This window comes from Triticum aestivum, chromosome 7A, assembly GCF_018294505.1.
Source record: "Triticum aestivum cultivar Chinese Spring chromosome 7A, IWGSC CS RefSeq v2.1, whole genome shotgun sequence".
NCBI lineage: Eukaryota > Viridiplantae > Streptophyta > Magnoliopsida > Poales > Poaceae > Triticum > Triticum aestivum.
In genome coordinates, this window is record NC_057812.1 from 743475233 (window position 1) to 743486984 (window position 11752).

Genomic DNA, 11752 nt, shown 5'->3' on the forward strand with positions numbered 1-11752 from the left:
GTGAAATGTACTCATCATAGTAAATATACTCATCAAAAATAGGGGGACTAAAAAGATCATATTCATCAAACATAGCATCCCAACCTTATTGCTTTGCATATTATTAGCATCATGGATATTCAAAAAATTCATAGTAGCAACATTGCAGTCATGGTTATCATGGAACTCACACCAAACATTTGTTAAATTCTTTTTTAACACTTCATAGCTATTATCGGTATCCATATTTTCAAGAAAGACTTCATAAAGAAAAAGAATTTGATGCAACTTCACTCTTTTTTATAGTTTTTTTTTATAAACCAAACTAGTGAAAAACAGGAGACTAAAAGATTCAACTGCAAGATCTAAAGAAGATACTTTCAAGCACTCATCTCCCTGTCAATGACTGCAACATCTGGTCCTTGATAATTATCCCTTAGTTGAACTGATTCCACCGCAAAGGCGCAGTCTGACTCAACCTCCACTCTCATACATCCCATATTTGCAAGAAGATACATTTCATATCATATAGCAAGAAGTTCAGCAGTGTCCACATTTCGTACATGGGTTAGTTGCCGGAACCTCTTGTATGATGCATGTTGTGTTATATAAGGAGGGCGGCCCAAATGGTCCATGCGACTTGGCCGGCCACTCGCCGCTTCTTGTTCCATCTAACCTTAGTATACGGCTAACCTGAATCCATCAACCATTTTATGTAGTGACGCAAGCCATGGGTGCATAGTGAGTTGTTTCTTTTATAACACATGGTGTAAAAATCCCAAAAAATAAGAGAGCTTGCAAGGTACCTCCCACTACTAATGCATGCCGCTGGCCACTAGAACTGCTTGCTACTGGAGATAATGGGAAGCGTAAATCTTAAGAGCACACTGCAGTGTCGAGATTTGAACATTTTTTTTAAATTAAAACATTTCCTGAAAATTATTAACAATTTTGTAATGCCAGTTTTTCGAAAACATAAACAAAATTTGAAATTCCAAACATTTGTTGAAAAATGAGAATATTTTTATAATTCCAATTTTTTAGGAATTTAAAATTTTATTGGAAAAATAGTTTTTTATTTGAAATGCCAAAAAAATTCAAACGTGAAAAATATCTGAAACTCCCAACGACATCAAGAGAAAAGCAAAAGAAATTGGATCATTGATCAATATTTAAAAACAAGAATATGTTCTAAAACTCCAATAAATAGAGAAACTTGAACATTGGATCATTGATCATTGGCAAACTTGAACATTGTTTTTGAACATAGAGAAACATTGGATCAAGAAATACGAACAAATTTATAATTCTCAAACATTGTTTGGAAAACATGAACAACTGTTTTTTTGGAAAAATGAACAAAATTTCAAAATCCGAACAATGGTTTCTATTTTTTCGGAAAATTGTGACTTTATGAACATTTTTTGAACGTATTGACCATTTTTTGAATTCTGTGATTTAAGAAAAGAAACATAAAATTGAAAAATAAAAAAAACCAGAAGAAAACAACAATAGGAAACGAAAGATCAGTAAAGAAAAGCAACAGGAAAAATTGAAAACTGGAAAAAACAGGCAGAGCCAATAAGCAGAAAAAACGAATAATGTTTCTAAATCCAGAACAGCAGAAGCTTCTCAATGGGCCGGCCTGCTGTGTGAGTCCTAAGGAACTCTCGTACAAGGGGAAGGGGGAGAGCAAGATGAGCCGGCGCAGATGCGCAGGATCGGGATGCCACAGCCTCATTTTTTGGGTTTTATTTACGTATTCTTTTTTCATTTTTTATTTTATAACTTTTGTTTGTACTTTAAAATATTCTGAATATAAATATTACAAAAACACAGTACAATTTTTTAAATGTTGATCAGGCATCACAAAAGTGTTTAAATGCATATAGAGAAAATGTTTATCATGTATATGAAAAATGTATAGAAAATCAATGTGTATGACAAACTTTGATCATGTATTTGAAAATTATTAATGAAGGCAATTCTAAAATTTTAATCAAGCACTTGAAAAATGTTAAATGTATATAGATTTTTTTTGACCATGTATTAGAAAAGGCTGAAAATTTTGATCATTTATATAAAAATCTTAATCAAGCATTTCAAAAAATGTTAAACAAGTATTTCATAAATGGTAAAGGTGTATAGAAAAGATGTTGACCATGTATTAAAAATGATGAAAAATATGATAATGTATATAAATATGTTAATCAAGCATTTGAAAGAAATGTTGGACACGTATTTTTCACATGTTAATCAAGAAATTGGAAAATGTTAATTTTATATAGAAAAAATGTTGACCAGATATTAAAAAAGACAATCTTTTATTTAAAAAATGTTAATCAAGCATTTAGGATTTTTTTTGAAACATGTATATACAAAATGATGACTATGTATAGAAAAAATATTAATTTTTATTTAAGAAACATTAATGAAGGATTTGAAAAATGGTAAAAAATAATGTGTATAGAAGATATGTTGGCCATGTATTCAAGCAATGTTAAACTTATATTTGAAAAATTATATATATTTATTAGAAAAATGTATTAGATATATATCTAGAATGTGTACCTAAAAACAGTGAAAACCCGAGGGAAAAAAAGATTGAACGAGGAAAGAAACAAAAAATCCAAAGAAAAATGAAGACAAAAATATGGAAGAAAACATAGTAAAAAATAAATGAAAGTAAAACAAAGAAAAATTAAAAAATTAAAGAAACCAATGAAAAAAGAATGGAAACAGTGAAAACCAATAAAAACAAAGAAAACGAATAAAAAATGAGAAAGAAACAAACTAAATAATAGAAAAAACAGTGAAAACTGATGAAAAAAGGGAAAATAAATAAAAAAACTAGTAAGAGCATAGAAAGGAACTGAAAAAACCCCATGAAAAAGCAAAGAAGAAACAAAAAACCCGGGAACAACTAGTGGAAAAGCAGGCTCATTTCCCTCGTAATGTTCATGCCATCAATCATTCCGCAAACACTTTAGTGTCCCACTGGAGGCGACCTGGAACTACTCCCTCCGTTCCGAATTACTTGTCGCAGGTATGGATGTATCTAGATGTATTTTAGTTCTAGATACATCCATTTCTGCGACGAGTAATTTGGAACGGAGGGAGTATGTTCGATGTCGCGTAAAGCGATGTAATCCTTCAACTATGGAATTCCGAAGTTGCCCGACACATCTCCTCGTTTCTCCCGACACGTCCCGACGCTGTACTTTTAACGCATTCTGACGCTGACTCTCCTTTTGTGAATGGCGCAATGTGGTTTGCAAGATTAAGTACATGCAGTCGACTGGAAAATACTCCCTCTATGAAGAAATATAAGATATAGTGATCTTGATGATCTTATATTTATTTACAGAGGGAGTCGATGGCAGAGAGACCAGGCAAAGTGGTGCAGCAGTACAACACTGAAAATGGATTGGTGGCAGGTGGCTATGACAGCCTCATACCCGGCAGGCGTCCTGGTTGATGAGTGCGTCGGACTGGTAGGTGCCCCATACCCGGCAGGCGTCCTGGTTGGGACGTCAGGTCTTAGATGTTTAGGTCTGGCTGCGATATCTGTTTGGTATTAGGCCCAGACTATCAGCGGCCCTTCATCATTTGGATAGTAGTAGCGACAGTTGTTACTTAGACGGTGGCTTTAGTCTTACTGTTGTATGACTTTATAAGGTCTTGTAAGAAAAATTAATAAAGTGGCCGTATGCATCGCCCAGATGCAGAGGCCGGGGTCCTCCTCCTTTTCTAATTTTTTTTTACAAAGGGAGTACACTGCATTTGTCACTAACTAGCAGAGGGAGTACCGAATTACCGTATTAGTTAATCCGTGGCACATGCTAGTCCTCGTCCTCTCTCAAAGTATGACATTGATTAATTAGCTCCGCCCAATGCAGCTGTCTGCTAGTATTATTACGTTTAACGTCTTCATCTTCACCACATCTGGCTATCTCAAAGGTTAACCAGTACTACTTGGTCGTCATAATCCCCCTTGTTGTACAGGGCTTGACCATTGAATTTCAACTAAACAATCCATTCCTCATGGCGTTTCATCAGACAAATTCTTTATAGATGCGATAAGAGTTTCAGAGACGAACTTGCCATCGTAACATATTTTCTTATTCTCACTTGCTCGATAATAAGTTAAACCTCAAGTAAACACTGATGATCGTCAATCTAATGTTGAAATTGTGCGCACACACAAAAAAATGTAAAAAAAACTTACGAATTAGATAATACTAAGTTCGTACGGAGACAGTTTTTTATAACGCGGTTAGCTTGTCCAAAATCAATCCATAGATTGTCTCTGTATCAATCAAGCTTGAATGAATTCAGTAAAACAAAACCGAGTGACCTAGGGAGAGTACAACAGATGTTTACAGATACAAGCCTTTCTAATCTAATCTAATCTAAAAGGAGAAGATGCAAGCCTTTGTAGCAACAGCTAAAAACATGCTTAGTCCTTTCTCCACGGCCATCTTTTCTTCCTTGTTTTACTCTGTTCGTCGAGGGCTTCATTTCTTCTGCACAGTAAGCCTCCTGGTGCCACATCCTGGGCAGAACTGGTATTCGGCGCTTGAAAATTCGGCACCACACCGGTCACAAAACTGTGCGGGTCTGCTTGGCTGAAATACAGAAAATTACCGCCAAGGCGATGGTTGAGAATACAGTGAGTGAAGTCGCGACAAGTGAGGGAACTATACTGCGTATTCTCTTCAGTTGTTGAGTAATACTAGTGCACACAAGATGGCTTCAAATTAAAGTGCATGATTTTTTTTCCTTTCAAAGTAATGATAAAATGTTTCATACAACATTTCCCGTGTAGCTTTGCAAATACTAAATGAAGAAGACCACTCACAACTTTTTTCTTGCTTGCTGAGGTCGATGTGCTTGGAGAACTATGCTGATTTTGCTGGTTAGTGTCTTGCTCTGCTTGAGTTTCAGTTTCTATCTGTTCAATGTGTCCCAACAGCAGGCAATATTAGTGGCTACCAAACTAAACATGAAGATGAAAAAAAAAGAATGTATCGTATTTGACAAATAAAAGTCGCTGTGAATTGGGGATGTCATCATTATTCATGAACGAGTATCAAAAAAGTAAAGTTACCTTATCGAGTAACACAAAATCAAGTTTTGGGTCTTTTGACCCTGGCCTGCGACCATCGTCTATTGCTTTCTCAATAGCTTTCCTTGCTTTCTCCACCATCTCAAGATTGGCATTGAAACATAGTATTTCAACACGTGCGTATTTCAGGGAAGACAGGTACTGCAATCCAAAATCGAAACCATTTTCGGCACGTGATGCTTGAAACGAAAGATGAAGCCTTTCAACTTTTTCCATAGCCCCTGGTTCAAATATCTTCCCTACAGCACTGGTCACAAAGCTGAAGCTTGTTAGACTTCCGAACCCAGCGTTGGTGAAGGTGCCCACTGGGGCTTGCTTTGACTTCAGGGAGAGGGCAAGAAGATTCTTCATTTCCCCAAGGATATTAATGATCTCCTGTGATAGCTTGTAGACCTCGACGGATAAACAGGAGAGGCTGTCAATGAAAGGAATGCGCTGCGCCTTATCTCAAGCTTTTGGAGGCTTTTAGAGGCATCTTCAGCCTTCAACCCGCCAAAGATATGTAGGGAACAGCAAGTAAAAATAGATAGGCTCTTCAGATTTTTCTTGCTTAGTGAGCCTAGATAATCGAGCAGTGCGTCCTTATAACCATCATCCCATGACCATATCACAATTCTAAGAATCGTCAAGTTGGTCAGGTCGCTTAGCTCTTTCAGCAACTCTGCGTTACTGATATTCATGTCCCCCAGCTCTTGCAAAGCTACCATTTTCCCAATCCCACGTGGCATCTTGGTGCGTCCATTAACACGCAGACATTTCAATTGCCTAGCCCGAACAATAGTCCCAGGCAATTCTTCCACCCTAGTTGCCCTTAAATCCAGTGTTTGCAAAAATACCAGAGAGTCAATATTTTTTGGGATGCCAGTGATACCACCTCCTATTACCAGATATTTCAAAAGAAGCAAATTCTTGATACCATCAAGATGATCATTTTGCAAAGAACCACAGCCCCCCAACTCCAAAACACGTAAATTCTCAAACCTTGAGAGGAATGGCCTCAAATTAGCACCACTGATTGTTTTAGAGCAGAGAGCACCACTGCTTTCATCATTCAACGAATTGGCATCATTGGAGACAATAAGAGACCTCACAATGGATACTTGCTCTTGTGCGAGGTCTACATCAAGACCCTGGATGGCTAGCCGGCCAATCTTTTGCGGCAAAGATTTGCCTTGCCGCTTTTTTAATATGGTAACCGAGTTTTCTTCTGCTGAAAATGAGGCGATCAACTCGCGCCCTTTGTCGTTCAAACAACATAGAGCCTTGCCATCTGAATCGATCTTCACTGCTTCAATTAAATTTCTCTCTATGAGCTCACTGAGGCACTCCTCACCAGCAGCATGTTCAGGAATGTAACCCTCAGCAATCCAGCCTGATATCAAGCGGTCTACACTGATCTCATAACCATTCCGGAACATGCTTAAATACAACAAGCAAGATTTGAGATGCTCATGTAGAACAGTGTAAGGGAGATTTTTGCCTCCCATAGCGTTCGGATCTTCTGAATTGCTGGACTCAGGCATTGTATGCTGGTCTTCCTCTGCCTCGCCTACTAGCAAGTTGGCTGCATTGTTGATAGCTCATGGTGTACTACTACATTCTTCAGAATTTTTTTCGGGTATGCCAACCAAATCAGGAGGAGAGTTATCTCCTGCACCAAATAGTTGCTCCTGTGGAAGGTCTGCATTGTGCCCCTGGTTGGTTAGCCGGCCAACTGTTTCTGGCAAAGGTTGTTCTTCCTGCTTATTTAATATGGTAACCGAGTTATCTTCTACTGACAATGAGACTGTTGACTCGTGCTCCATGACTTCCACACGGCAAGATAGAGCTGCATCAGTTAAATTTCTCCTCATGAGCTCACTGAGGTTGTCCTCTCCTAGCTGCTGCGAAGTCATTCCGGCATCATACGAATCCTCTGAATTACTAGAGTCAAGCATTGTACGCCGGCTTTCCTTTGCTTCAGCTGCTGGCAAGTTAGCTGCATTGCTGATAGCTGATGGTATAACACTGGATCTTTTTACAATCTTTTCAGGCATGGTTACCAAATCAGGAGGATATTTGTCTCCTGAACCAAATAGTTCTCTAGATGAATTTTCTGAAAGAGGCCCCACATGGTAAATCTTAACACCAGGGAATCGAGCGACAGAAACTCTGTGGCTTGTCATCAGGATTGCGCTGCCTTTGCTATTTTCAATCAGAGCACACTTGATAATTTCCCGTTCTGTAATATCCCACAAATCTTCAACTACAATGAAGTACCTAATGTAATAATGTGTCTGAAAGTTATAAATCATATATGATGATGATATATACTCCCTCCGTCCCAAAATAAGTGTCTTAAGCTGAGACACTTATTTTGGGACGGAGGGAGTAGTTATCAAAATGTAGTTTGAGTATGAAGGAGTTGAGCTGAGAACCACCGAACTTTGCTAATGTAGAACTTTGCATCAGTAATCCTAATAAATCAGTTTTTTCACATAGTTTAGGAGTACTATATTCAAACTGCAATACCAATATGTAAGTACGTACCTGAAAGAAACTAATGACTTTCCTTTGTGGAAAGAAATTGATGAATATTATTAGTGGGTTATGACTAACGATAACCTCGTTAGGTCGAGCTACTTTTGGTTAGCTTAATTTGTTAAACAAATGGACAGGTTCACAACTACTGCAATTACAAAAATTGGAGGAAAAATGTACATGAGTTGAAATTTCCCAATTGAAGTCCATACTATTTGGTGGAAATGTCAAGGTCGGTATGCATGATTTGTGAAGTGTAAAAATGCTTGCAATAATAATAATACCTCTTATTGTTGAGGGCTTTCCTGATCTCATCGATGGTTTCTTTTACAGTGAGCGATCCAAAAGTGGCATCATCTTGTAGGCTTATCTGACAGAGGATGTTCCACAACACGTTTTTTATGTCAGGCTCCTGAGACACAGTGACCCAAGCTGTACACTCGAATAGCGAGTTAAGCTCCTGGTACACCTGGTCCACAAGTTTTGTTTTGCCCATGACTGCACCTCCCAGAATTGAAGCGATCATGGGCTGCCTGTTGGATGTGATTCCCTCCCCGTGTTCATTGATCTTTTTGACTAGTACATCAGGGTCAACAAGCTCGTCGACTGTGCCGTCATAGTCATTGGCAGCGATGGCAGTGTCATGCCTCGGACTTGGAATCGGAACAGCGGTGTTGGAGAAATCGTCATGCGTTGGAGTCGAACTCCGACTCGGACTTGAAGGAGCAATGTCCAATTCCATGACACGGTCCCTGTAGCTTTGGATGTCCTTGGCGAATTGACCGGAAGCCTTGGCAACCGCCATCTTCAATCTGATCCTGCCAATGAGTTTATGGCGATCAGCAGCCCTCGGCCGATGAGCCATGAACTTGTCAACGACATGCTCAATGTCGTAGCTCAGTGCCCTCGCTCGCCTGGCCCTTTCCTTGATTCGTACGCTGAGCTGATCCCCCGGCATGTTCTCCACCCCCTCGAAGGCAAGCTGTATCCTGGTTAGCTTCTCCTGCAGAAAAACCACTTCATTCTTTGCTTGCTTCCGCAGCTTGCCGCTGATGAGCAGCTCGTCCAGCTTCGGGAGCAGGCTGTCCATTGCCCCCTCTGCCAGACCCATATGGATGATGAGTTGAATGTCTAGTTCCATGATACGGTCCCTGTAGCTTTGGATGCTCTTGGCGAATTGACGGGAAGCATTGGGATTGACCATCTTGAATTTTACCCTAGCAATGAGTTTGTTGCGATCAGAGGCCGGCGGATCGACAGACCTCAGCCCATGAGCCATGAACTCATGGACGACGTGCTCGATGTCGTAGCTCAGGACCTTACATTGCTTGATCCATTCCTTCATTTGCACGCTGAATTGATCTAACGGCTTGTCGATCTTGGCAAAGGCATGCTGTATACTGGTCAGCTTCTCTTGCAGAAAAACCACTTCTTTCCTCGCTTTCTTCCACAGTTTGCGGGTGATGAGTAGCTTGTTTAGCTTCGGGAGCAGGCTGTCGATTACCCCTGTTGCCGGAACTTTAGGGCTGATGAGCTGAATGTCCAATGCCATGATACAGTCCCTGTATCCTTGGATGTCCTTGGCGAATTGACCGGAAGCCTTGGCAATCGCCATCGGGGATCTGATCTTGCGGAGGAGTTGATAGCGGGCGGCGGCCGGCGGATGGGCAGCCTTGAGCCGGCGAGCCTCGAACTTGTCGACGACGTGCTCGATGCCGTAGCTCAGGGGCCTCGCTTGCCTGAGCCATTCCTTGATTCGCTGGCTGAGCGGATCCGCATCGCTGAAGGCACGCTTTATGCCCGACAGCTTCTCTTGCAGGAAAATCACTTCTTCCCTGGCGCTCTTCCTCAGCTTGCCGCTGCGCCGCAGCTCCTCCAGCTTGGGGAGCAGGCTGTCGATTGCCCCCGTTGCCGGATCCATACGGAGTTGAAGATTGGATCTGGCTAGCTCTAAACTTTTTCATATGCACTAAACGCCTGCTGGCATTACACCTATGAAGTCAGTACGAGCGGCGGTGGGGATGGATAGCGCGGGGCGGCCGGCGGCCAGCTGCCGGGGCCGGGGCTGGGGAGGAGGCGCCTCTGCACCGAGTTTTTTTTTTGTGTGTGTCTATCGAACCGAAGGGGAAAACGAGCCGTGCGAGCATTTTATGCTATCTTGTTTTGCTGAAATTAAACTTTTTTTTTCTTTTATGAGCACCTCCGAAAGACTGAGCCGGCATATCATCTTGAGATTTTACAAAGTCACCGTAGGCACCTCATAGTCGACGGGAACGTCTCCTCCCACTGAAAGGCATCGTGGAAATTTTTAAAATAAATCCACGATAAATGCAAGTACTAGGACTTGAAATCTAGTGGGCTAGGGATACATTGTCCATCTAATCATCCAACCACAGATTGGTTCGCTTGCTCAAATTAAACTTGAGAAGACCAATGTTCCTTATTAGAGCAAGTACTCTTTCGGTCTTTTTTTTACCCTGCGTATTATATTTTTTGTCAAGTCAAATTTTACAAAAATTGTTTAAATTTATATTAAAAATATCAATATCTATAATACAAAATATATATACTATGAAACTTTATTCCACAATGAATTTAACAATATTGATTTGGCATTACGAATGCTTATACTTTTTTTCTATAAGTTTGATCAAAGTAAAAAATATTTTGACTTGGGACAAAACATATATACAGGCTAAAAAAATCGAAGAGAGCACAATAATGGCTTTATATCCTCGTTGGCATTTTTTACCTATATTTTTCCTTTGTTTGGGTGGATGGCGATTACGGCGAATGGCTCTACTGGGGCTGGCGCATGTGTATCGTGTGGCCTAGCCGAAGTGATGGGCAAAGCAGGCGGTGGTGGCATGCTTAACCGTAGATTTATTTTTTCTCGTTGCAATGCACGGGCATGTTCCCTATAATATTAATATTAAAGAAAGGAGTCTTTCATAGTTCTCCATCCATACGTTTATTAGTTTTTCTTTTCATACATTTATATATTAGTTAATGGTTCGTATATAACGATTCGTTCCGTTCGTTGGGCCTCTGTCGACAGGCGCTGTACTCGGCCTGGATTAGGCCTCTGTTGGCAGGTGTTGCCTCTTCCCTCCTTGCGTCGCTTACCAATTTCAAATTTCCAATACAGCCAGTATTACCGATATTAATATAGTCCCGCCTCGCTGAGTTACATCTATTCTCACCAGCATATGTATGAGAGTTATCATTACTCGTGAGGATTAGAAGAGAAAGGGAACAGAGTGAGTGATAGAGGTGGGGTGTATGTGGATTATACAAATGTCCCATACACATGCAATTAGACATAGCATAAAAGTCTGTGAAGTATTTTTTTCCTGGATGACATAAATAAATTATTGCATAGTTTACATTAAAAATCACCTCACAAATATGCATCTTTGCAATATTTTCGGTCGTATCCAAGGTAGTCATGTCCTCATCAGTGAGGAGGAATTCGGTTTACATGGTTCGGTTTATACGTTTTTTCAGTTTGTACGGTATTAATACTTCGGTAAATACGGTATGAAATTAAAATACAGTTCGGTTTCGGTATATACCAAATTATTTCGGTATGGTTTCGGTATATACCATAAAAACCAAAGTTGATGCGAATTTGAAAATGACGTAATAATAATTTGCAAATTTATGACTCAAAACACATACTATTTTACACAAATAGTATATGACTATATATATATAAGTATATATGCATGCATTGATTCATTTGTTGATGGTTATGGATGTGCTTAGCATTTTAAAAAGAGAAAAATGACTATGCTACAACAAAATTTTACTTGCTTAGTAGTGAATTTGACTCATGTACAAGAAAAATGACAACTTGTATGGTTGTTCATCTCAAGAAATATAAATTTATTTTTTATTTCGGTTTATTCGGTTAACCGTTCAATTTTTCGGTATATACCATAAAAACCAAAGTTCAAACCGGTATGAAAAGTTCATACCATATCGAAACCAGAAACCATAAAACCATAAAATCGGTTCGGTTCGGTTTATTTTCGGTATGGTTTTTGGTTTGATTTTCAAATGCACAGAGTGACCAAAGTGGGGTAAAGAGCGAAGTAAAAGCCCGGAGGAGGTACAGAGGGA

General features: G+C 39.7%; 1 pseudogene; it reads right to left on the reverse strand.

Annotated features, from left to right (window-relative positions):
* Positions 1-4273: 4273 nt before the first annotated feature.
* On the reverse strand, positions 4274-9548 carry LOC123153986 (disease resistance protein RGA5-like; annotated as a pseudogene).
* Positions 9549-11752: the final 2204 nt, after the last annotated feature.